The sequence below is a fragment of the Mirounga angustirostris genome, unplaced genomic scaffold (assembly GCF_029215605.1).
Source record: "Mirounga angustirostris isolate CCGP_5_RB_7025 unplaced genomic scaffold, mMirAng1.0.hap1 SCAF_10, whole genome shotgun sequence".
NCBI classification, from domain to species: domain Eukaryota; kingdom Metazoa; phylum Chordata; class Mammalia; order Carnivora; family Phocidae; genus Mirounga; species Mirounga angustirostris.
The window spans coordinates 21,962,454-21,989,939 of NW_026991718.1; the positions used below are offsets into that span (position 1 = coordinate 21,962,454).

General features: G+C 45.1%; 3 protein-coding genes across 12 annotated transcripts in view; 2 read left to right on the plus strand and 1 right to left on the minus strand.

Moving 5' to 3' along the window:
* SLC4A1AP (solute carrier family 4 member 1 adaptor protein) overlaps nt 1-5,096 on the plus strand; it is a 119,725-nt gene extending 114,629 nt beyond the window's left edge. For all 3 annotated transcript variants that reach the window (XM_064572012.1, XM_064572008.1, XM_064572009.1), the window contains one exon: nt 3,718-5,096. The gene's annotated coding sequence lies outside the window, so the exon portion shown is untranslated. The remainder of the gene's footprint in view (nt 1-3,717) is intronic.
* MRPL33 (mitochondrial ribosomal protein L33) overlaps nt 1-27,486 on the plus strand; it is an 86,901-nt gene that overhangs the window by 18,844 nt on the left and 40,571 nt on the right. The window lies entirely within an intron of this gene.
* The window catches only part of RBKS (ribokinase), an 89,331-nt gene that overhangs the window by 9,795 nt on the left and 52,050 nt on the right, over nt 1-27,486 (minus strand). The gene's annotated exons all lie outside the window — the stretch shown is intronic.

Here is a 27,486-nt window from a genome sequence, read left to right on the forward strand (position 1 = left end):
TAGCTTTTTCAACAAATGATGAAGAAATGGATATCCATATGGAAAAACATGATACTTCACACCATACACAAAAATTAACTCCAAATGGGCCATAGACCCAAATATAAGGGTTACAACAACAAAACACCTAGAAGAAAATAGAGGAGAAAATCTTTGTAACCCTGTGTTAGGCAGATTTCTTAGGGTACCAAATGCACAAAACACTTAAAAAACTGATAAATTTGACTTTATCAAAATTTAAAACTTTTGTCCTTTAAAAGAATGCCAAAAAACAAGCCATGAACTGGGAGAAAATATTGGTAAAACATATATCTGATGGGGCACCTGGGTGGCTCAGTCGGTTAAGTGTCTGATTTTGGTTCAGGTCATGATCTCAGAGTTCTGGGATTGAGCCCTATGTCAGGCTCCATGCTCAGCTGTAAGTCTGCTTGTCCCCTGTCCTCTCCCTCTCCCCACCCCCTGCTCATTCTCTCTCTCTCAAATAAATAATTACTAAAATCTTAAACCCATATATCTGAGAGAGCATTCTTAATATTTCAATAGTGCAACCCCAAAAGACAAAAACCCCATTAAAAGTAAGCAAAAGATTTGAACAGAGACTTCATTAAAGAAGACAGACAATGGCAAATAAGTATATAAAAAGATGTTCAACATCATTAAACATTAGGTAAGTGCAGATTAAAAACACACTGAGATAATACTACATACGCATTAGGAAGGCTAAATTAAACAGGCTGAAAATACTGACTTTTGTTCCAGTGGAACAACTGGAATTCTTATCTGTTGCGGGAATGCAAAATGATACAGACACTTTGGGAAATAGTTTTGACAGTTTCTTACATTATTCAGCAAACACTTATATAGCCTAGCAGTTCTCCTCTTAGGTATTAATGTAAGAGGAATGGAAACATATGCACATAAAGATTTACATGTGAATGTTTATAGGAGCTTTGTGATTGTTCCAAGTTGGAAACGATCCAGATATCCTTGAATGGATGAATGTGGTACATCCATAGAGTGGAACACTACTTAGCAACAGAAAGGAACAAAGTGCTAATGCAACATGGATGAATCTCAAAAGCATTATCTTAAGTGAAAGAAGCCAGACACAAAAGACTACATACTATCTTGTATGATTTCATTTATATGAAATTCTAGAAAAGTCAAAAGTATATCAACAAAAAGCAGACCAGGGGCTGGAGGAGATCAACTTCACAGGGGCTGCACAGGGAACTTTCTGGAGTGATAGAAAGTTCTGTAATTATGATTGGTGGTTAAATTACTCTACGTTTGTCAAAACTCATTGAATCATACACTTAAAATGGGTGAAATCTTATGTCTGAAAATGATATTTCAATAAAGCTGATTTTTATATAGGCAGGGGTGGGGGGAGGGGGGCACTGAGTCATGAAGGAGTGTAATGTAAGTTTTGAAAACTTTGGCAATATCTAAGTGCCCTCAGCTTATTGCTGATTAAAGTGTATGGTTGGGATAATTTTTGAGACTTACTGTGGGCCAGGGTTAATTAAGTGTTATGATTGGCATATAGGAACCTAGCAGGCCTTTTATCATGAGCCCTAATTCCACCTCCGTTCTTCTACTATAGATGTTTCTCTTCTAGCGGTGGGGCTTTGAAGTCAGATAGATTCGTATTTGAATCTTGGCTTTGCCACTTACTAGCTCTGTGACATTGGGAAAACTAGTGTAAATTCTCTGTGAGTTCTCTATAAATAATGGAACGATTAATATCTCATAGGGCTTTTGTGAATCTGTCATTCCTAGCTTCTCAGTTTTCTTACCCCAATTCAGTTCACAGAACTCATGTTGCTACTTTTTTTTTTTTTTAAGATTTATTTATTTGACAGAGACACAGTGAGAGAGGGACCACAAGCAGGGGGAGTGGGAGAGGGAGAAGCAGGCTTCCTGCTGAGCAGGGAGCCCGAAGCGGGGCTCGATCCCAGGACCCTGGGATCATGACCTGAGCTGAAGGCAGATGCTTAACGACTGAGCCACCCGGCGCCCCTCATGTTGCTACTTTAACTTAACCTTTCCACCTTACTCCCCTATTCATTCCATCGCCCTGCCCTTCCCCCACCCCACTTTGTGCTGCCACGCTCCCCTTTCTGTGTCCAGTCATGAAGTATGATCATGCCACTCTTCTTTACCTTCTCATGTCTTCCTGCAAAACCCCTTTCCTTTCTTTAGAAGGGCCTGTTCCCTTGTGTCTTCTCAGGGTATCTCATTTTGCCCCAGCTACTTAAAAACACTTTGATAACCTATGTGTTCAACCAAAAATCCCATAAAAAGTTCAGTTTTCTATTTCCTGTCTGCCTTTGTAAATAGTGGGCTATAGGTTAAATGTTCAAGTCCACATAAAAAAGAAATCTGCATGCAATGAGGTTGACCCATCCACAAATGCAGAAGTGATGTATAGAAGGGATGGATAAGAGATAAGTTGTTAACAATCACTTGAAAATTTATTAAGAATCCATGAATCTGGGGTGCCTGGGTGGTGCAGTCAGTTAAGCATCTGACTCTTGGTTTTGGCTCAGGTCGTGATCTTGGGGTTGTGAGATCGAGCCCCAAGTCAGGTTCTGTGCTCCATGTGGAGCCTACTTGGGACTCCCTCACCCTCCGCCCCTCTCCCACCCCTGAATAAATAAATCTTTAAAAAAAAAATGAACTCACGAGTGTATACTGATTTTAAATAGATAAATGAAAAAATAAATAATGTAGAAGGGAAAACTCTTCTTAAAGTAGAATGCCAATTAGTAAATACAGAAGTTTGAAAAATCACTTGTAGCCGTCAACTGATTCAGGCAAGAATCATCAATGGATGCTTTTAAAACTGCTGGATAAAGGTTTGATGAGAATACAATATTTATAAGTTTGAAAGTATCTCCATAGAGATGGCCTATTCATAACAGATAATGGTCTAGCGGAGAAACCTGGGGGACACCACCTTGATCAAGTGAGCAACATACCAATAATGAGACAAACTGCCATCGCATGCTCCCCGATGTGGGGCCTTGACAAGGACATAATGTCACTTATGTGGTATTCCTGCCTAAAACACGTTACCTAACTCAGATCACGGGGAAGCACTGGACAAACCTAAATGGAGAAAAATTCTATGAAAGAGTAAACTTGTGATTTTCAAAAAAATATCAATATCATGAAAGACAAGGCTGAGGACCTGTTTCCTATTAAGGAGCTAAAAGAGCATGACAATTAAATGCCATACAAACTCTTGGATTGCCTCCTGGACCAAAAAAATTATAAAAAACACTTTTGAGACATTATTGGACTGTGCATAAAAGATTATTTCAGTGTTAAATTTCCTGAATTTGATAATTATATTGTAGTTTTGTTATGTCCTTGTTCTCAGGATGTCTCTCCCGAAGTAGTAAGAGGTGAAGAGTCATGATGTCTGCAACTTACTCTCAAATGACTCATCCAAAAAAAAGTATATTTATGTACTTTGAGAGGCAGCAGTAAAACAAATGTGACAAAATGCTAATCACTGGTGAAACTCTGCAGGGTATATAGGCCTACGACAACTTGTCAGTTTTACTTAGATAAGCAAACATTTTAAAGTTTTTAATACAAGTTGATTTTCAAAACTTCTTTAGTAAAATTTCATCAGTCGCTTTGTGAATTTACAAAGGAGCCAATTTCATCCTCTGAATAATTTTCCTTTCTCTTAATTCAATTAAGTGGACATCGACTCCAAGCTGGGGTGAACTGAACTGAGAGATGCTCCTCCCTGCATTGAGAATCCCCGTCTCGTCATCTCATCCAGTTTCCCTTTCAGCGAAGGACTAGGCAGTGACATCCCCCTGCAGGTCAAGGGGACTGGGAGGAACTTTCCGGCCATGACAGTGACTGCAGAAGAACTGAGGTCTGAGATGTTAGGGGCTGCCACCATGGTGATAGCGTCTGGTGCCTCATACCAGGACTGCAACTGGGCTGTTGTTTCAACCAAGAACCAAGAACCTCGACTGAGGTGACACCCATATGTTGAAGTCTTATGAGAGGTCAGAAATCTTGTCCAGTTCTTTCCTTGACTCCTCAGAGTTACACAACCCTTATACAATACGTGCTCATATACAGTATATGCTCAGTCAAGGACTGCCGACGGGCCACTTCTCAGCTGCCCTGGTCTCAGGTGGGGTGGTGGTGGTGGTGGGTATTGCATGTTCTTCTTTACAAAGAGGGCAGCTGTTGGGCCTCTGAGTCCCAAAACACAGAGAAGTAGGAAAGCCCTTGGAGGATAGGGGCCATCAACTCAGAACCATGAAGACCAGCAAAGGCTACCTTGAAAATCACATTATATCCCAAGATGGAAAAGCTCTTTGAAATTTAAGCATGAAAGGTGTGGAAAAGTAAGTACTACTTAACCTTCACAGAGGAGTGGAAGGGTAAGGAAGGGAGTGAACGTTTATTGTTTGCTCTGCATCAGGAAGCAGCAAAGCTGGTGCTTACATACACACCCAAGACATTTCATCTTTACAACCACAGCCCCCTGACCCCTGCAACCCTTGTGGGGACCGAATCTTAGAGACATGAAATAATTTATCTGGGGTCACATGGCTGGTAAGTGGCAGTTTGCATCCAGACCCAACTGATTTCCATGTTCTGTTCACATTACACCACAGAGCGACTGTTTGTGGGAAGCAGGGAGAGAGGGGAGAAGGAAGGAAATCACCAAGTTAGGAAACAGCTTTCTCCCTTCTATCTCCTATTTCTTTGTCCCTCCCTCAGGCCACGGTACTGGGGGCTGTGTTTTGTCAGGCCTACAGTCTGGGACAGTCTGAAAACTCTTTGAGGGCAGAGGCCCTATCTCTGTCCCCTCTGTCTCTCCTACTGCCTCACCCACTGCTTTGAGTTGACCTGCCCTGTTGGACCTAGTTCCATTGTGTTCTCTTCCAAGGTGGCCAGAGGACTCGCTGAACTACATGTGACTTTCTTTTGTGTCAGTGAAAGTGGAGGTTAGGTTGCCACAGCCCAGAGTTACTTGAGATTCATTCTCATTGTTGAATCTATTTATATCACAAGGCTTTCAAGTGCCAATAAATTCCTCGGCTGTTGATTCACATCTTCAGTATAACTATTTTTATACGTCGGTATGCTTTTTTTTAATGGAAAGTGCTTTAAAAGTGGAAGCTGCATTGTATCACTTTGATGTTCCTGTAAGGAAAGTACTTTCCAATCAATCATTCTTGGAATAATGGAACAGTTCTCATTGATACAACATGATGGTTTTAACCTTTTACTGAAAATTATTTCTGTGCCAGAAGGGGTGATGGCATAATTCATCTTTCTTCCATAAAAATACCCAGGTGGTTACTATTCGCTGCCTTCGCACAGTGATATCCTCTTAAGGAAGAGCCGCTCTGACAGGATGGACGGGGCCTTCACACTCCTGGGTTTGGAGAAGTCCTGGCGTGTGGCACTTGCGGAGGCAAGTGGACTAGGAGTGGAGTGAAAGGACAGCAAAACACGCCCGGCCTACCTGCGCCCTCCAGGGGGGCTGGGCAGGGGGAAGGGCCCAGGCGCTCTGCGGGGCTGGTGGGGTAGGGGGCATGACACTCAGGTGCAGCTAGCGAGAGGCCCCCCGGGGAGCATCTGCGAGGTGGGAGCTCCTGAGGGCAGCACCCTAGAGTTGGGGTGTGGGTTTGGGGTGGGCAACTTCTGCCCCAGAGCCTGAGGCATTCTTGCCCTCAGGAGGTTGTTACTCATTTCCCTTCTCCTCCCCGTCGGACTGTCCCACCCCCTCACCTACCAGCTCACTTCCAGTCTCTCAGGGCTCCCCTCTCTTGATGAGAAATGGGCGCGCACTGACGAACCTCATGGAGCTGGTGCTGTCCCAGCAGAGCACGCCCACGTGTTGATGCAAGTCCAAGTGGGCCAAGTTAACTCTTTCGTCTGAGCTTCTGCACAGTCAGGCTCTTGCCTGGGTGCTGTGCCTACCGTGGCCTTGATTTCACAAGACCCCGTGGAGAGGTGGGTGTGGTTGGGGCCCCGGGATTCAAGGTGGCACTGCACCAGGGTGCCCAGGTGAGGGGGGCACTGTGGTCTGCAGGCCATGCTCAGCTCATCACGCTGTGTGCCTGGCCAAAGGGGCACCTTCTTCTAATTTGCACTAAGCGCCCCAGAGGTTGGCAGCAACACTGGAGGGTCCTGATTTTAAAACTGAGGAACTAGGTTTCGAGGAGGTTAAGTAACTTGCCCGAGGGAAGAATAAAGGGGGTAAAGGGCAGTCAGGAGCTGTACCAAGGTCATCTGTGTGGAAATCCAGCAACAGAGCAGGTGGAGAAGCTATTTTGGGAAAGAAAGATTGGGCTTTTGGCTAAGGCTTGAATTTTCCTATTTCCCCGTGGGAAGGCTTAGGTTTTCTATAGCACTGAAGAATGACGGGGATGACAGAGTGAAGACGGTGAATGTCTAATGCTGTCCCTCTGTACGGGGACCCACTTTCCTCCGTGTGCTTGGAGCAGGAGTAGAGAAGAGACTGTGACCTTGCGTTGCCCTCGTCAGGTGTGGGGGAGAGTGGGAGTGCAAAGAAAGCGAAGGTTTTAGGAAATAGCACCTCCGATGAACAGCCAGTTAGTCTAACCGGGTTAAGGAAAGAGGAGAGGTCAGGAGGGAGCCTACAGGTCAGAAGGAAACAGAGGGAACTAAGGGCAGTGGGAAATGAGATAAGAGGTGAGAGAGCTGGTTGTGCCCAGAGAGCAGGATGTGAGGTGTACTCCCATATAATGGAAGCCATGCAGGTATTAACCATTTCCTGGGCAGTCTCATGGAAGTGGGAGGTGAAGAGTCACTGGAAATGAGGGCATCTGGGAACTATGAGACTCAGTGATGGTTCACCCTCGTGGCACTGAAGTCATCTGACAGGATGGCAGCAGTGGGGTGGAGAGAAAAATGGTGATGTAGATAAACAGAACGGTCAGGCAAGGAGGTCAAGGCATCGTAAGTGAATTGCACGAGGCTCGAAGATACAGGAATCTCTACAGGAGGGTAGATGAGGGATGGCTGGAGGCTGCAGCAAACGGGCTTTGGGATAGGCGCAGCTTTGACCTGCGAAGGCTTTCTGGAGAGTTAAGGATGTAAAGGAGCTTACGATGAGGAATAAGACAGCCGGGGCGGGGTGGGGCGGTGGGACTGGGGCTTCAGTGGAATATTCAGGAGGGAGAGAAGCACAGAGCAGCAGGGGACTCTCCTGGGTTCCGTGTCTCTGACTTTCCTTCGTCTCTATCACGGGGCCCTTTCCCTTCTCCTGCACTAACAATATTGGCATTCCCTTGGCTTCCGTCCTTGGCCCACTGTCCTTCTCATTCCCCATAATTTCCAGGGGGATCTCTACTGCTGTGCAGTTACAGTTTCAACTGCTATGAACACGATGAGTCCCAAGTCGGTATCTTCAGCATACACTCTCCTGTCTTCGGATTCGTGTATCCAACTGTCCATGAGTCTGCTCGACCAGGCTCATGTCCCCTGCGGGGAACTCTAACTCGGCATGCCCCAAATGAACTCACACCCCTGCCTGAACACGGGGCCCCTTATCTTTCCCACACTGGAAGTCTGGGGGTCTTCTGGATATTGCCCTCCCACAGAACGAATTATTCACCGGTTGCCAAGTTTAAATCCTAAATATTTCTCAAATCTGTCCTCTCATCTCCATCCCTCCTCCCATCACCCTACTTCATGCTCACATCACCTCTAGAGGATGGCATTAACTCCCTGACTAGTCTGGCCCCTTCCAACCCAGCCTCCACACTGCTGTAAATCTGGCCACTTTACCTCCATGCCTAAAGCCCTTTGAATGCTTCTCATCTTCCTTAGGATACAATTTTAGCTCTTCAGCATGGCGCATGAGGCTCCCTAGCACACTTGCCTAGTTTCATCTCTCACCTCTTCCTATTCACCTGTGGAAACTTGGGTCTTCATTCACGCAAATATCTCGCTTGGACTCTTCCCTAGACTAACTCCTACTCATCTTCTAAGACTCCACTGAGGTATTAACTAGTCATCACATATTTACTGACTGGCACCACATTTAAAGCACGGTGTCTTCCCCGATCCCAGGAGTCTGGGGAGGTACCCTCGGGCATGTTCCTGCCCTCCTCCTTGGCCTTCATCCCTTCAGACTAGCATGGCTCACCACTGAAACAAGTGCTGACTAAATGGAGAACTGTCAGGAGGATGGGTGCTGAGTGATCAGGTGAGGAGCACACATTGTCCCAAGAATGCCCTGGAGCAGGCATGACAATGAGACAGACCTGTGAAAGTCCCAGTTTGCCAAATTCTAGTTGATAGAAAAGTGGATGTTAGAAGTTAGAAGTTAGTTAGAAGGCATGATGGGTATTAAGTGTGGTTGGGGAAAAAACCCATGTGATGAAAATCCCCAAGGTAAGAACTTGTCAGGCGGCTACAACAGATCCCAGACAATCTTGCAAGAATGATGTCATCACGAAGCTTCAGTTCTCAGGAATCCATCCCCACGCTGGATGACTCAGCACCCGAACTGCTGACGGACCCTAACAGCTAAAACCCTCGCATTCTTCCTCGATGGCTTAACACATTCCATCTGAGGAGTAGATACCACTTTCCTTTCTTTTCAAAACCTCTCCCTACACAAAGCTATTCAAAGCCCACACTGTGGACCGGAATTCCTCAGCCAGGTTTGTGGTTTTAGAGGCCAGGGAAAAGGCAGATGGGATGAAACATGACTAAATCCCAAATCAATGCACTATTTCTTCTCCAGAAAGAATATCGCAAGGGGTTCAGGAAAGAGAGAGAGAGAACAATGTCAGCCTGCCAGGATCCCTGCCACCTTCCACCCCCACGCCAGCAGGGGGGTGCCAACGTTGAGATGGCTCGCCCTCAGGTTAGCATGGGGGCCAGTCCTGCTTTGCTCCTGCTTCCACGTTCTGAGAATGGGCTCCTGCCTCGCTCCTGTCTGCAGGGGGTTGAGGCATGAACGTCTGGCGGGCCTGGGGAAGTACAAGTCATTCTTTATCCTTTAAGGGCTAATCACCGACTTGCAGGAGCCCTCGTGTTGTGACCCCCGAGGAAGCAGCAGAGAGGGAACAAACAAATGTGGTTTTAAGTCCTGCCTTTTTATTAGCCATGTGTCATCTTTTAAGAATGGCAAATTCAGTATTTTTATACCTACAGTGGAGCCCCGCTGGACATAGCTGGGGAAAATGGTTTTTTCAACTGGGAACATGTTTTCATAGCTGGGACAATGCAGTAAATGGTCTGGAATCAGATGGACCTGAGTTTATGTCCTGATTTCACCATCCTGGCAAGTTACTCAACCTTCTCTGTGACTATCTGTAAAATGGGAACCTACCTCATAGGGCTACTATAAATACTGAATTAGATAATGTGTATGAAAGGCCTAGCCCGGTGCCTGGAGCAGAGCGGGTGCTCCACAAGAGGGGTGGACTAGACAGCATCATCTCAGAGGACTCCTTCGTTTGTTAACGTTTTTCGAAACGAAAGCGCATGGCCTAGGTCAGAAGGGACGAGGCAAGGGTTCTAAGGGACAAAGAGGTTCGTGATCCTAGAGTATGACCCCAGGGTCCCAGGGGAAGGAGTGTATGCTGTGACTAGCTTTATGCTGCAGGATCTCTCATAGCCAGGAAGAGACAGCTACCAATGTCCTGCAGCTCTTAATTACTAGGGAGACCAGGCTCCAGAGAGTTCTCGTGGTGACTGCCTGTAGGTGCTGGGGTCTGGGACATCCATTCCTCTGTGGGGGCAGGGAGATACTTTAGGAGACCTTTAAAGAGGCTTGAGGAGATTAAAGAAATGTGCAGTGAAGAGTGTAAAGGCCCCTCTAGTCAGTGCAAGACTGGGGAAACCTGGTAAATGTTATGCTTTCACTTGGGGAGAAGGAACACAGGCAGAGCAAGAGGTTCTGGGAGAGGCCTACAGGGTGAGGGGCTGGAGGAGAGCACGGGAAGAGGGTGAGCCACTGGCGGGGAGAGCTGTGCCCCTCCACCAGCACCCCGCTTTCCCTCACAGCAAGCCAGTCGCCAGGCAGAGGGCTGTTTCTGCCGGGGAGGAGGACGTGGTGGCGGAGCCTGGAGGACGGCAGGCAGGCTGAACAGATGGCGCGGGGACTGCGTGATTTTGGAGGACACTCCTCTAGCTGTGCTGGAATCTCAAGTCAGGGCCCATCCTGGTTAGTGATGGGACACTGGGCCACCTGATCATCTTCTCCATGGGACTGACCTCACCACTCACTCTAAGTGTGCGCAGAGAGGGGCCCCGCCTAGACCTTTCATTCCATCCAGGGCATGCATTCTCAACTGGGGTGGGACCTCTCCGACGGGGGTGAAAATTCATGCTTGCGTGAGGGGGAGGAGGTTGTGGTGAAACATTTTTTTTAAGATATTACAATGATTTGTGGCTTTCTGAAGGCACAGTAGGTGACCGTATCTATCTATCTGGAAAGAGAGAGTATCTGTGGTACTAAAATTTCATGGGGGAAGATGACAAATAGGAAAAAAAAAATCTTAAAAGGCTCACTTGGGGTGGGTGGTGATTACCGCAAGACAGGTTGAGAAACCCTGAAGTAGGGCCTCGTGTTCCCGAAAACCTGCCAGTGGCCTGGGTAGGATCTGCTGGTGCACTAAGAAACCCGACCCAGGGGGCGCTCAGTCAGTCAAGCGTCTGACTCTTGATTTCAGCTCAGGTCATGGTCTCAGGGTTGTGAGATCGAACCCAGTGTCAGGTTCCACACACAGCACAGAGTTGGCTTGAGTTTCTCTCTCCTTCTCCCTCTGCCCCTCCCCCCACCCTCTCTCTCTAAAATAAATAAGTAAATCTTAAAAAAAAAAAAAAAGAAGAAGAAGAAGAAGCCCTAGCCAGCAATCTCCAAATTGCAAGGCACGCTAGGCAGGTGTTGGTAGCTCCCTGCTTGCTTTCGGCTGAGCCAGAAATCCCTACCTCTCCCAGCCAGTTCCTCTCCTGTTTGCCTCAGTCAGGCCTCCATGACCACCAGTGAGCCCTGGGCGAGCCCCACGCCCCGCAGTGAGGACTTCCCAAGGAGATTAGAACTAGTGGAGCCTGGCCTATCTTCCCAAGGTAGGAAAGTGTAAAGGTTCTCTCCTCGGCAGACAGCAGTGAGTCTGACGAACGTACCATGAGATAGGGTGATGCTTACACAAGAGCCCTGCTTCACAGCTCAAATCTGAGTGTCTCTATTTTCCCTTATCAGTGCATACTGACATCATAAGGATGAGATCACATCCTTTCCAACCTCAACCTTCTGGCTGTCCTAACCAGATCAGTTTAGAAGCATCAAGATGGACAGTGAGAATCCAGCTTCCTTATCACTATTTTGTAAGAGCTACTGATTTTTATTCTAAATAAACCTGTAGGGAACATGGACAAATCATTATGTCATAAATGTCCATGACTTTGGCTTCAACTATTAGCCACCTTTGTTTATTACATTTAAATTTCATTTATTAGGCTGAGATAGTCAGCTTTTAAAACACTGTGTGATTAAAAGGAAGAGCAAATATTTCCTGCCTTAATGTATTTCAAATGATTATTATTTCATATTAATCAAGTATGAAACTGTATGCAGCAAAGTATGGATGATTTTTATTCCTGTCTTTTAAATAGGCACAATGTTTTCCCAGCTCTACAATTTATTAGCTATTTGATTAAAAAAAAAACAACACAAAAACAGCACCTTTTGGGGAGCCTGGGTGGCATGGTTGGTTAAGTGTCCAACTCTGGGTTTTGGCTCAGGTCATGATCTCAGGGTCGTGAGATGGAGCCCCACATGGGGCTCCATGCTCAACGCAGAGTCTCCTTGGGTCTCTTTCTCCCTCTCCTGCTGCCCCTCCCTTTATCCTCCCCTGTGCTCTCTCTCCCTCTCTCTTTCAAATAAATAAATCTTTTTTTTTTTAAAGATTTATTTATTTATTTATTTTGACAGAGAGAGAGACAGCGAGAGAGGGAACACAAGCAGGGGGAGTGGGAGAGGGAGAAGCAGGCTTCCCGCCGAGCAGGGAGCCCGATGCGGGGCTCGATCCCAGGACCCTGGGATCATGACCTGAGCCGAAGGCAGACGCTTAACGACTGAGCCACCCAGGCGCCCCCAAATAAATAAATCTTAAAAAAACCCCAAAAAAACCCACTTTTTTTTTTTTAAATGTCAGCTCTAGGCCCAACATGGGGCTCCAACTCACAATTCCAGGATCAAGAGTTACATGTTCTACCAACTAGGCCAGCCAGGAGCCCCCCCAAAAAACAGCTTTATTGAGATACAATTAATATACCATATAATCTGCCCACTTTGAGTATACAATTCAATGTTTTTAAATATATTCACAGGGTTGAACAACCATCACCACAGTCTAATGTTAGAAATTTTCGTCCCCTCTATAAGAAACCTTGTACCCACTAACAATCACACCCCCCTCCTTCCTGATCCCGCCACGCCTAGGAAACACTGATCTACTTTCTGTCTCTGTAGATTTGTTAAGTAGGTACACATTTTTGAAGAAAATCATTTCATATTCCAACTCCATAATTAACCAATAGCTTATTATTGCATAATCAGCCAATAACTTAATCACATTTAACCAATTAGATTCATACCTCATCTCTTGATTTTCGCTGGCACTTTGTGTGAAAGTGAAGTTGACGTTGGTCTAGCGGGAACTGCTCTGTGTTACTAAAACTGCATTCCTAATAAGCACTAAGGCAACAGATTTACCTTCCTGCCCAGAGATGTTCACTGAAGAGTCAGTAAAAGTTTTAAGTGAAATGATAAATGCACCAGGAGCTTGCCGTTGAAGAATTCCTATGGTGAAGGTGTTTGTAAAGGCTAATCTCTAAGGGCACCTGGGTAGCTCTGCCTTCGGCTCAGGTCATGATCTCAGGGTCCTGGGATCGAGCCCCACGTCGTGCTCCTTGCTCCGCGAGGGCTTGGCTTCTCCCTCTGCCTCTCCCCCAGCTTGTGTTCTCTCACTCACTCACTCTCTCTCTCTCAAATAAACAGAGTCTTAAAAAACAAAAAGCAAAACCCGGCTAATCTCTAAGGTAAAATCCGCCCACATTCTCTCCAGCACAGACATGTTGACTGGTCTGGTTTTGAACTCTTGGTTTCCATAGATTTGGTTTGCTTGAGGGATTTTCTTTTTGGTCCTCTCTGCAATGACTACTGTGTGGCAATGGACACTTAGCGTCCTTCTTGAAGGTCACGACTCCCTTGCATAGCACTGAAATGGGTGGTTTCAGTCCAGACCCTTCCGCTGCTAGCATGTGACAAGTTCTGGTCACGAGAGCTTTAGTGCGTATACACACGCAGTCTGTCCTTACCAATCATCACAGTTTTCCATAGCAAACAGCATGTCTGAAAATGGATATATTTTTCTAGACCTTGTAGCTGTTTATCAGGCAGTGGTGTCCCTCTCTTAGCACCAGATAAATGGGTGGGCTGAAATGGCAGAATCTGAGGCACGTCCATTAAGATGATGAAGCAGTCATTATATAGACAAAAAAGGTGGATCTGGCCAAGGAAATTATAACTTTCCCCAAGTCTTTGCCCTCGTGTAATGCTCAGATTACCAGAATCCTATTTGCGGAATAACAATGACTTCCACTTTTTCACAGGACCAGTAGCATACCAATATGCTTTACAGAGCGTGTTTGCAGATGTGATTCACTTTGAGTCTCATTACAATCCTGTGACGTAGGTAGGATGGGTCTTGCATTTTCCAGATGAGAAACCAAGTGTGAGAATCTGCTCAAGGTCAAATGGCGAAGTGGCGGAAGCAGATGCCTCAGCTGCGGTAGGTCTCTGCAGAAGCAGTCCTCTGGAGAAGCCATACATGGACTCCAGCTTTGCTCAAAAAGATCATGGAACTTTTTCTTTGGAATACTTTCTGAATCTGTAGCACATCTTTGAACATCCTCAATGGAGGCAATATCTCATCTTCTAAGTCTGTGGTCCTCAAACTAGAGCAAGCATTAGAATTACTTGGAGGGCTTGTTAAAATGCAGATTGCTGCGCCCACCCCCAAGTTTCTGATCCATTAAATCTGAGGTAGGGCCCAGATGATGTTCCCAGGTGGTGCTGATACAGCTAGTCCAGCGCTGCATTTTGAGAACCACTCCTCTAAGGAATTTACTTCTGGAAAGAGGGAATCATTAATAACCAAGTCTAGTGATGACAGTGGGAGATCAAGCTAGGGAATTCCACCGTTGGCCAAGACAGTGCGCAACGATAAAGACCACCACCAGTTCTGAGGGCAATTCGAATAAAGAACTCCAAAAAGGTTCTAAATAATGGCGCTTTGGTTGGACTAAATGTGAAGCTTCCCAATATCACTGCTTTAAAGGGGATTTCACTCTTTCAGATGTGTGCTAAAGAATTTTTTCTGGCACAGTAGTACATGTGTGAGATGTGCGTTACCAACTCTTGAATTTCCCAGCTTGAGGAAAAGAAAAGAAACCATGGGGGTGACACCCACTAGGGAGAATCAGTATCAGGGAAGAATTAATAGCCATTTCCAGCAGTTGACTAGTCAGACTGGTGTAGCAGGGGTCCGTTCTGGGCTGCAAATGTGACAGGTGTGGAAGATGGGGGAAAACATGGACTCTTCCTACCCTGACTGTTCTATTGAGATTAGAATGGAAAAGGTAAAAAGATCTAATTTTGGATGCCAAAGACAAACACGCAACATTTTATGAGGAAAGAATTTTCCAGCAGGCAAGAAAAATGAACTGTCTTAGGTACTTAGGCTGGGAGTCAATCCTTCGTGTCACAAAAGGGAAAAAAAGAGGCGGAGGACTGCCTAAATATTCGTTCTAATTTTATTTTCAATTCTACATTACATTAAACTCTCCTTGTACTCCTCTTTAATTTACAGCAACTGCTGACACAAATTGGTGTGCCTTCTCTTTGACATCAGTGTTTCTCTTGAATTATGCATTTCCATCTGGAATGAGGTTTGGGGGCTAAAGCCGTCTTTATTTTAGATGGATGAAAACAGAGAGGAATCAATCGGGGGTTGAGTGCAAAACCAAAGGTAGGTGGGGCCGATATACATTCAAGGTAGCATCTCACTGCCCCAAAAGACTGTAATATAAATGGTATTAAAAAATGACACCGGTCTTGCAATTTTCAACATATTGATTAAAATTCAGCTACTAGAGAATAAGAAAAACGATCAGCCCTCATCCCAGAACTTCCAGATTCTTCATTTACTGGTACCCTACAAGTATTTGGTAACCATTTGTAAGAGTACAGATGATCATAGAAATTGCATCAACTCTATTTGATCTACATCGTACATTGGTTGTGGTGGTTCACCCTCAGAGGTCAGCGCCATGGACTGATCTGGCTCCATTTGTGGTGATATATGGCTCCTGGTCCAAGTCAACCAGTGGTCCATATTGACAGAGGTCATTTGCTGGCTCCATCTGGGGCCTGATTCAGTATCTACTGGTTCTGGGCTGGCCATTCATACCAGTAATGGGGCATTAAAAAAAAAAAGATTATTTATTTATTTGAGAGAAAGAGAGAGAGAGAGCAGGGGGAGGAGCAGAGGGGGAGGGAAAAGGACGGGGAAGGAATCTCAAGCAGACTCCACGCTGAACTCAGAGCCGGACGTGGGGCTCGATCCCACAATGCTGAGACCATGACCTCAGCCGAAACCAAGAGTCAGACGCTTAACCAGCTGAACCAGCCATGTGCCCCAAAATGGGGCATTTTGATGAAGCTATTTTGAGTTAGCCCTTGCATCAAAATGACCATACAAATAGTGTCTCAAATTACCAAATAACATACAGAACAGACATCCCTATCCCCATATCCTCTTCTACACCTCATGCCACTCTCAGCCCAAGCCTGGGCTCTGCCCTAAGAGCAATCCTCAGCCATCTCAGAAAACCCTCCATTTTTAATCTTTCCCAATCACACACTCCACCCCAGGAGTGGAAACTGGGGACAGTCTTTGCTTTGTACACTGCTTGGTGATTTAGAAAGGAGGAGAATTTTATGTTTTACTTTTTATGTTTGCTTATCATAGTTTAATGTGAAAACGTTCTTCAATCAGTATGGCCACATGAAAGCAGCTCAGTCATAATACTGTTGGGCTAAAACTGGCTGTGGCCAGCAGCCACGGCATGATGTCACTTCCTCTCTAACAGTGACCGGGGCTCGACCAGCCTGAAGAACATGTGAGAGGCTCTGCTGTCAACCTGGGAGTGGTGGGCCGTGAGGTCAGGGAGCCCAGTGCTGCCCTCGCCCCTCTTTAGGTTCAGAGGCAGGGCCGGCCTGTGCTCAGCAGGGGCTGCTCTTAGTCACAGCCCTCGCTGCTCTTCGGGCTGGCTGGCCACAGAGAATGGCCTGTGGAGACTTGAAACTGGTCAAAAAACCCCATTTTGGCCGAAAATGTCTGCGGTGGATTAATTTATTCTGTAATTTAAAGAATTCCATTATTGGAATGCAATTAATGAAAGAGAAGTAGAATCCTGAATATGAGCTAAAACTGGAATAAAAAAAGGCTCTTTCTTCAGGCAACATTAATGGAAGCTTTGTATATAAATAACTTTATACATTGGTGAATAAATGGCACTTACAACTACAATGTCTATGAGTGATTCGCTGGGTTCTAAAAACTGGCCTTGCCTTCTGTGGTCAGCCATCTTTTTTCTTTGGGACTCCACTATTCTCAACAGAAAACAGTTAATCCGATATGATTTAGTATCTCACAAAAGATTCTGCTAAAACATTTTCTGCCAAATGTTCATCTTCTAACAGCTGCTTTTTTATGTCAGTGAGAGGTACTTGAAATAAAATCATTGTTCTCTGTGAAAACTGCGTGCTCCATAATACAGAGCTACCAGATTATTAAACAGTAAAGATATCTGATAATATTAGCACCAACCACAGGTCCCTCTTCTGCTGATGCACTAAATTTTGAGTAATTAGTTGTTGCGTAATATCGTATTTATATCCTTTTTTTGCTTGAGCTGTTAGGCCACAAAATCAGTAGGCAGTTGCTGTTATAAAAGGGTTCTCTGGGGTATTTATAATGTTTCTGGTTCCTTACAGTTGCTGGTTCACTCTCGGGTCTTGGGCTAGTTGTACATGGTGGGAACGAAGGATGGAACTGAACAATTGTCCTGAGAGTCTCACTGCTGAAGGCTGGTGTGGATGATTCACAACAAACTGTGGACGCCTTGGCTGGAGTACCTGGTGTTTTGTCTACACAACCCCAATTCATCACGTACTGGCTGATTTGTCACTTCATCAGGGGGAGAGGGTGTAGTTATGTGAAGGCTGTGTTCGGATCTGGAGGAAGCTAGCGTTCCGGGCACAGGTGTTAGGGGAGATGCCTCAACGAGCACTGCGTTGCAAAAGAGTTCCCTTCACATGCTGTTTACTTGAAGTGAAGGATAAATTTCTGCTCCAAATGCCTCTCTGTTGCACAGATAAGTGATCCCCCAAAATGGGGGTGGCAGGCAGCCAGACATGCCCAATGGAAGGGCATGCAGGGATCATCTGAGCATTTCATTTTATTTTCTGTAAACTACACCGCCACTTTCCTATGCCATCTGCAGAGAATCACCAATGATATGGACTGTTTCTGATGGGAGTACGTCTTGGTCCTTAGGTGAGTCAAGGCTCAAAACATGCTGACAACCACGGACACTGGTAGAAGGATCTATTGGTTTTGACCATGAAATAAGCATCTGACTTGGTCCCCCGACCCTTTTATTTTAAAGGAAATGACCTACCGTTATGTTCTGTGAATTCTTAAGAGTTCTTAAACTCACTTCTCAGCATCTCCATTGCCACCTCCCTACTCCAGGCTGCCATAATCTGTTACTAGATAAGATCATTGCAACAGTCTGGGTGGTTCCTCCTGCCTTCAGTATTGGAATCTCCAATTTATTATTCTTTTTCTTTTCTTTTTTTTAAAGAATAAATTGGAGCCCCATGCAGAACTTGAACAAGGGACTTAAACCCATAACCCTGAGATCAAGACCTGAGCTGAAATCAAGAGTTGGATTAACTCACTGAGCCCCCCAGGTGCCCCTCCAACTTATTCTTTATAAGCAGCCATGTTAGGGCGCCTGGGTGGCTCAGTCGGTTAAGCGACTGCCTTCGGCTCAGGTCATGATCCTGGAGTCCTGGGATCGAGTCCCGCATCAGGCTCCCTGCTCGGCGGGGAGCCTGCTTCTCTCTCTGACCCTCCCCCTCTCATGCTCTCTCTCTCTCTCTCTCATTCTCTCTCTCAAATAAATAAATGAAATCTTTAAAAAAAATAAAACAAAAATTAAAAAAAAATATATAAGCAGCCATGTTAATCTTTTAATAGAGTACAAATCTGATACAATCTATCTCTGCTTAAACTCTTCAGTGACTCTCCACTGCCCTCAGGAGAATGTGCAAATTTCCGGTTGTGGCAAATGAAGCCCTTCACAACCCGTCCCTTTTATAGCTGCACCTCATCCTTCTCCATCCTTCCTTGTACTGTAAGCTCTTTCCACACAGAACTACTTGAAAAGGCACCAACACGGACACACTCTCTTGGCTCTGGACCTTTCATGAGCTGCTGCCTCTGCCTGGGTTACCCTTCCCCAAGCTGACTTATCCTTCACCTCACCTTCCCTTGCCCTCTCAAAGCAGGGTCATGGGCTCCTCGGGCCAGGTGGGCTCCTGGGCCGCACTCCCATAGCACTTCAGGTGCATCCCCATCACAGCACTTCTCATTTGACTGTGGGCTACAGACTCTTCCAGACCCAAGCTCTTTGGGGCCAGGGACCGCCCTATTATACCAGTGCACACCTGCTGTTTGCAATGCAGAAAATTAAAATACAGTGTGCTGAGTAAATGTGTGCACAGTGGGGTGCTCCTCACCCCATTTTGCCGTAACTTCCCACAGGGGTCTTTTCTGTTTCTTAAAAGACTGTGACTTTCTGTGTTTAAAGGACGGTGTTTTTAGTTCTTGAGGTCACTTTTGTTTCATCGACCCTGGGACAAGAATAAGGTGACGGGCAGCCTCAGGATCCCAGGCTTCTCTCTCTAGCGGGCTTTTTTTTTTTTTTTTTTAAGATTTTATTTATTTGAGAGAGAGAGAGAGAGACAGACAGAGACACAGAGAGGAGAGAGAAAGAGAGAGCACACGAGGGGAGGGAGAGAGGGAGGGGGCAGAGGGAGGGGGAGAGAGAATCTCTAGCCCACTCCACGCTCAGCGTGGAGCCTGAAACTGGGCTCAGTCTCACGACCCTGAGATCATGACCTGAGCCGAAACCAAGTTGGATGCTTAACTATCTGAGCCACCCAGGCACTCCTTTCTAGCAGTTTTAAAAGACATGAAGAATAGGAAAGAGAAGGTCTAATATATACCTTCTAGGGGTTCCAGAAGGAGATGATTGAGGAAGTAGGAGAGGCAATAATAAAGAGAGAATGCTTAAGAATTGTTCAGAATTGAGGAGAAACACAAATACTGACGTTCAGGAAGAAGAGAGGCATCAGCAATATAAATGACAAGAAGTTCAGATGTGGGCTCATTGTAGTAAAACTGCAGCATGGCAAAGATCAAGAGAAAGTCTTACAAAACCCTACTGTTCTTCTGTTCAAATGTAAAAGCTAGGTTCTGACATAGGCTGCATCTTTATAGCACTAAGCATCCTAAGCCAAGAGGTCACATTGTGTTTGTGACATTTTATTTCTTAAAAACTACTTGTAGCAAAAATAGCAAAATATGAAGAAATAACAAAGCTGGGTGGTGGATCCATGGGTGGTCATGATCTTGTTCTCTATACTTTTCAGTGTCATTGAAACATTTCACAATTTATAACGAAGGAAGGAAGGGAGGATGCAGGCGATCTGGCTGGCCTTGGGATGACTGGGGGAAGTAGTCAATGTAAGTATTTGATGCAAATTATATTTCATGTACAACTGAATCTACACAATTAGATGCCCACATGCTAAAAACTAAAAGAGCAGACTAAGTAGAGGAAGGCAGTTTTCTTTTTCTTTTTAAAAATTTTTAAAGATTTTATTTATTTATTTATTTGAGAGAGAGCACATGCAAGCACAAGCAGGGGTGAGGAGGGGCAGAGGGAGAGGGAGAATCCTGAAGTAGACTCCCTGCTGAGTGTGGAGCCCAACTTGGGGCTCCATCCCAGGACCCTGAGATCATGACCTGAGCCGAAGGCAGACGCTTAACCGACTGAGCCACCCAGATGCCCCAGAAGATGGTTTCCTTAACTGGGAACACGACAGTCACGGGAAGTCACTTAGCAAATGTAACCATGATCTTTCTTTTCCTAGTGTTCTCTCTTTTTTTTTTTTTAAAGATTTTATTTATTTATTTGAGATAGAGAGTGAACGAAAGGGAGCAACAGAGGGAGAGGGAGAAGCAGACTCCCTGCTGAGCAGGGAGCCTGATTCAGGCCTGGATCCCAGGATGCTGAGATCATGCTTGAGCCCAAGGCAGACGCTTAACTGACTGAACCACCCAGGCGCTCCTGGTTTTTTTTGTTTGTTTTGACCAAAGGAAGGAAAAGGATATAAAACTTTGTCTTTAGACACCCTTTCAGGGGAGATGTAATTCACCTAACCTCTGGACCCCCTCTATCCCCAAATCACGTTGCTTTCTCAGGGTTGTTCCACAGTATAGAGCCCTCCTATCGTGTTTAAAGGAGTGGAAGGACGAGGAGGGAAGTGTGAGTGGCCGGCCGCCCCTTGACACCCTGTCCCACTGCAGTACGTTTTACACACGCACGCACGCACGGCGCTCAGGCCACCGACAGTCTATTCACACGGCGCAGACATCCTCAGCGCTGAAAATACACAAAGTACTCACACCGCTCACCTACAACACACACGCTTTCACACCAAGGCAGACAGAAGTTCGCCAAGGCTCTTTTTTCATTTCCTCGTTCACCTCTGGCAGCAGCGACGGGCACGGAGGGCAGTGGGCATGGCTCCAGCTCACCGGGCTCCACAGTTTGGCTCCGGAAGGTTTTTTGCCTCTTAATTTCAGGTCTACCCAAGAAACATCTCCACACGCGGGAAACCACAGAGAAGCACCCCCCCACGGCTCACACTGCCCTCCTGGGAGAGGCGGAGGGTGGGCGTAGGAGGCTCTAAGCCCTCACTGTGAATGGATAAGCAAGCTCCTGCAACCTCAAACTAACCCTTCCTACGGGGACAGGGACTATTTCCTGTCCTTTCAATTAGGTAGCGTCGAGGCCCACAGGACACTCTAAATCTAGATTTAGATTTTGCTCTCTTGACTTTTGCTGAGGTTTTGACAGTTTTTTTTTTTCTTCTCTACATCCTACCGCTCCCCTCCACACCCCTCTTCTCACTACCATGGCCCTTTTTCATCTCTGGCTGGATCTGAGTTCTGAAGCAGGGCCGGGGACCCCAGCTTCTGGCTCAGGAGCCCCAAAGACGTCTGGCACCAGGCACACGTACGTGCATGTCCAGGTCTGGCCATGGGACGGTACTTTAGGAAAACGGAAAACACAGCCTTGTATTTGGCCCTGGTCCAGTTCCTCAAAGTGAAGATGACATTTCTGGTAAGCAGTTACAATTAGATTTTTAGAGCCCTGGGTTTTCAACTGATCACATGCAGGATTAAGAAAGATAATGTAAAATACTTAATTCTGCCCGATTAGCCAGCAAATGAGGTGATCTGCTGATATGGAAGTAATGTAATAGAACTAATACGGACCCCCGGGGTCACAAGACACAGATGTCTTGTGCCTTGTCCATCAGTCTCTTCAGCAATCACCTTGTCCTCTGTCTTTTCTTTATACAAACTCAACTCCTTTTTGTTGTCTTCATTTTTTCTGGCGGCCAAGGTTGACAGTTTGCTCAGGTATCATGTCCATTTATTGACATCATTCCTAAGGTTAAGATGGCTATTTCAGAGCCTCAGCTGGGTGTTCTGTATGCTATGATGCTGGCTGCAGAGATGCCATTTACCCTCTGTAACTTAATTTTGGCCTGGCTTTTCTATCATGCAGGTAAAATAATCTAAGGATAGGTTTTAAAATGGGAAACTGGGCATTTTGTTTTCATAATATTAAAAAAAAAAGCATGTGTATCTGAGGTTTATTCTTTCCCTTGGCATATTCAAGGTAGAATTTAAGGAATATAAGGAATCCTATAGATCCTCGAGTCCCCTGAGAACACTGGGGCTCAGTGAGCCTAAGTGACCCTAATACATACACTAGTCACTTTCCCAGAAGGAACTAGAACTCTTTTGTTATTTCAGGAAGGTCTGTTATTATATGCCAAGCATATAGTAAGCAGTGGGATTGCCCAAAAAGGAACTCTCTGAGCCGGACCTTGAGGATGGATAGGAGTTTGCTAGGCAGGGAAGGAGGAGTGTTTTTGTCTTTCCTTAAACTGGAGAGCTAGTTTGGGAATGTTAAAAAAAGGAAATTATATTTTCCCTAGCCTCTCCAGTTAGCAGTCCAGGCCCCTATTTAAAGAAGTCTCATGGAAAGATGATCTGGTTAAGTTCTCTAGGAGTAGTTCACCTCTCCTTCAGATTTGGTCATTCAGTGACGAGGATGAATGGAAGTGGTCTGTGCCCGAAACTTTGATATCTGGACTGGAAAGATCCTCCCACACTATTATCTGTGCGTCCAGCTCCTCGTCCTGTACAGGAAGATGCTGGAATCAAATGGCAGTGGGACCTGGGTTTCTTTCCACTCCATGGACTGGAGAGCATATGTGTTCCTGGTACATGCTTCCTGGTACCCTAACATGATCCAGGTACAGTGGACACATAGGGACCTAGTAATGAGCACTCAGAGGTACTGGGTGCTTACACGTGCCAGACACTGTTCTTACGTGGGTTCCTGCCTTTAAGTGAGGCTGCACTCTATGGCACAAAGTAGGCCGTGCCTTTGCAAGATCTGGAAGCTTCTTGGGGAGCCTGGGTGGCTCAGTCGTTAAGCGTCTGCCTTCGGCTCAGGTCATGATCCTGGGGTCCTGGGATCGAGCCCCGCATTGGGCTCCCTGCTCAGCAATGAGCCTGCTTCTCTCTCTCCCACTCCCCCTGCTTGTGTTCCCTCTCTTGCTGTGTCTCTCTCTGTCAAATAAATAAAATCTTAAAAAAAAAAAAAAGATCTGGAAGCTTCTGAAAATCTAGAGAAGTGGAGGGATTACAGAAGCCTGTATCATGACAAGTGACAAGGAAAGTCAGTGCTGAAATGCCATATAGGAGGGACTGGAGGCTGGGCGGACTGCCACAACATCAAGAGACAGAGGGGTGCGGTAGAGAGTACCCGGACGTAGGAGTCGGACAGAGAGACCTGGAATCAATTCCTGGCTCTGCCAACTTGCCAGCTGTCTGACAGGGCAGATTCTCTGCCGTTAAGAGCATTACTTTCCTCCTCTCTAAAATGGGCATTAACCCGTCTTGCAGGATTGTTCTGAGCATACAGAGTCCAGCACAAAGCCCAGCCCAGCACAGCCTAATGCCTGGCTTTTGGGCTTTAGCCTTATGTCCCCAAGAATCTGTAAGAATCATGGAGGTCGAAGATGCCTCAGAGATCACCCACTCAGACACGTCCTGTTTGGATGTACAACCCGAGCCCAAATGTAATGAGTCCTTTGCCCAAAGAAGCCTGCAGGTTAGTGGCTAAATCAGGGTTTGAGCTCAGGACATCATCTGGCCTTACCTACTGGGACCGATGATTACAGTTAAACCATAAGCAATATTCTCAAGATAGTTCACCAAAAAGGTGATTTAGGCTGATCCTGTTAGTTCACTTCAGATTATTTTCTCCTCACAAAACAGCAGACTTTTCAGTATTCGCTTTAAGTCACTTCTGAAGTACGCTCATTTGCTTTCTTGTGTGTGTTAGTCTGCTTGGGCCGTCATTTAAAAAACCACTGGCTGGGTGGCTCAAACAACAGAAATTTATTTCTCACAGTTCTGGATGCTGAAAGTCCAAGATCACGGTGCTCACAAGGTGGGCTTCATTCTAAGGCCTCTTCTCCTGGCTTGCAGGGGGCTGCCGTCTTGCTGTGTGCTGTGATCTCTTTGAGTCTACACAGAGAGTGAGCTCTCTGGTGTCTCTTCCTATAAGAATATTAGTCCTCTGGCTCCATCCTTATGACCTCATTTAACCTTAATTACCTACTCACTGCAACATACGAATTTTGGAGGGGACACACTTCAGTCCAAAGGATTGTTATAGATGTTCCTCCATCCCTCATGAGCCTTTCCATTCAGGTCTGTTTCAAATGGGAGGTACATGGACAATGAAGTATGTGAACTATTAAGTACCTAAAAATGAGGTATCACCTATGGCCTGGCTCTTTTTACCATTCCTTCAGGTCATCAACTAATAGAGACCGAGGAATGTGGCAAAGCCAAGGTCTGGATCATTCAATATATTATTAATTGTGGGAATGAGGGTTGAAGAGTTTAAGACTGGTAAGCAGACCCCTTCTGAAAGAAAACGTGACCATGAGTAAAGCTTCTCTGAAGATCTGCCATGCATTTGAGTGATGAACAGAAACAGTGCAGCTTTGACATTTATTCTGTTATTTCCAAGGGAAACTGTATAAAATAACATATTTTTAAGGGAAATTGTTTCTTCAGAAAGATTAAGGAAAAAAACCCTGTCAAAAGTGTGTAGGGAAATATCTAGACTTAAAAAGGAGCTCCGGTGCCTGGATCTGAAGGCAATGCAGATCTAGTTCTTTGGCATCGGGTGTGTATCCATTCAGAAGTCATCTTAAGTCAAGGGGCTACTCAGCCTACTTATATAGAGCTTTTGGAATGCTTGAGAGGTTCTTTATGAGACCAAGAGTGAACCTGGCCAATTACTGGCTCCTTTGTGAGGATACCGCCCGGCACACTCTTTGAGAAATGATATCCCCTCTCTTATTTGCTAGATGTGGCCGCAAATAGTTTTTTGCCATGTCCCCAAATCATATGTCCTCCAAATTTCAAAGTAATGCATGAAATATAAAGGGTCATGGAAATACTGAAACAATTTAGAATATGGAGTAGAATGTAGAAGTCCTCCTTTATGGCACCTGCCTCCTGTCCCCTCCTCTTCCCCGTCCCAGTGAGCAATAGTAGTTTGGTGGGGTTCTTTTTCCCCCAGATTTTTAAATATGCTTTTATTTACAGAGAGCTAGAGTTATTTTTAAGTAAATGTCACCATTGCTATTAAAATTTGATTTTCTCATGTTGATGATTATGTAGATACATCTGATCAATTTTTGATTATTACAAATAAAGCCAGAATAAATATTCTTTAGCAATCTTTGTACATATGAACATTTCTGCAGGATAGATTCTTAGATTTACTGGGTCAAAGGGAAAGCATATTTAAAAAATTGGGACTGTCAAATTGCCCTCTGGAAACATTGTAAAATTTACACTCCCAGCAGAATTATCTGAGCGCATGTGCTTCCAATTTATTTGGACTTTGACATTATCAGTCTTTGTTTTTTGCTGAACTGATGTTAAGGGGGGAATCTCACTGTGATTTTCATTTGTATAATCCTGGTTTCTTGTGAGGTTGAACATTATCACATTTATTTTCTGTATCTCTTCTTCAGTGAATTGCCCATTTACATTGTTTGAGAGAAATGGTTGATCTTTCTGAGTTGTAGAGGCTTCCCCTAATTACACATATTAATCTCTGCTGGGGGAAATATTCAAATTTTCCATTAACAGATATTCAAAAGTGCATGAATGGGTCTGGAAAAAAATATGGAAGGATTTGTACAAAGAGTATAATGGTGGAGAGGGCACCTGGCTGGCTGGGCCGGTGGAGTGTGCGACTCTTGATCTCGGGGGTTGTAGATTCGAGCCCCACTTTGGGTGCAGAGACTACTTAAAAATAAAATATTTAAAAGGATACTGGTGGTTATATCTAAGTGGTAGACTCATGGGTATTTGACTTTCTTCTTTATGCTTTTCTATGTTGTCTGATTTTTTCTCCTCTTGAGAACTAAGTATGTATTAGTTTTATGAATAGAAAGAAAAAAACCCAGTAGACTGATAAGTAGGGTCAAGGTGCTCTCAAGGCCGTTCTAAAAGACGATCTTCCAAGATACTTTAAGCAGTGGCAATATCAGTAGATATTTAACTTTCCTGAGGTCAAAATATGGAGGAAACGACAGTTAACTTCTTGGATAATAAATTGACATGGCAGTTAAAGTTAGCCTATTATTTTAGAGTTACCTCTTCAGCATCCAAGATTCTACTGCTCTTTACCCACAGTGTTTTCCTCTCCCAACCCTTTTCCAAGTCCTGGCAATCAACAGTGAAGGGAGCTCAAACTGTATCTTGGCTATAATGTAAGTTTCTGGACAGAACTGTGCAAAGGCTCTTTTCAAGGACAAAAAGGAGTAGGAGCTACAAAGACCCCTCAGAAATCCTACTAATTATTAACAAATGCAAAGAATGTATGTGTTCATCAGAAAGAAAGAGGTGGGAGGGAGAAAGAGTGCTTTGCTGGGGAAACACATTTTAAGGAGCGTCACAAAGACTAACACTGGCAGTGGCCGGGTAAGAACTGGTGAGTGTTCAGTCCTCTCAACAAGACTATGGCTAAGGAGGAAACACCTCAGTTTGCCTGAGGTGGGGAATAGCTCTTAAGAGCTCTAAATTCATTGGTTCTAATGACATCTGGCAATATTAGCTTGGTCTTCCCCTGGCTAGGGGGTGGGAATGGGAAGAGGAGGTAGACTGGGGGGAAAAGTCATACAAAGATGGGAAAATGGCCCTTCAAACCTGGGTTTTCAAAGGCTGAACAATTTCAAAGAATGACAATTCTGAATGGTGCCTCAGAGGTAGATTAATGGGAGCCAATCCTTAAGAACAGCCTGGATGGCTGAAGGCCAGATCCTGGGATGTGGGGAATACTCTAAAGAGAAATTAACTTGGAAAACTGGGGGTAACCCATCAGTCGCAGCAATCACTGTACCTTCATGACTGCTTCCATGCAAACTTTAAAAGAAACCATCCCCACTTCCTACTGGTGCGATTTTTAGTTCCTCCAACTCTCCAAGCCCTGAGTTATCTGTTGGGGGCATCCATGCAGCTGGGCTGACACTGCCTCATGCCTCACCCAGCAACTGTGAATACCACAGGACTCAAATATAATGGACAGAAAAAAAAGGGGAATAAAGAAGAGGAAAGAGAATCCCCATGCCCCTGGCTTTTGATTACTGTCAGCTTACTTAAATACCCTGCATTAGGATGACTTATTATAAGGTAAGCGATTCCTGGGAAGACAGATTTAGCCTATAGGCCGAGTTCTTAAAAAACAAGAGTATGAATGCAGATTCTAGGACTTTAACCATTTACACGTACAAAAGCAATTTCTGTATCAATTTGTAGGCCAAGGATAACTAATGTTCTAATATATCACACTAGCACAATAACCTAAAATATGACCATGCTTAAATGTGTGCGACTCTTGACTAGGGAGTGA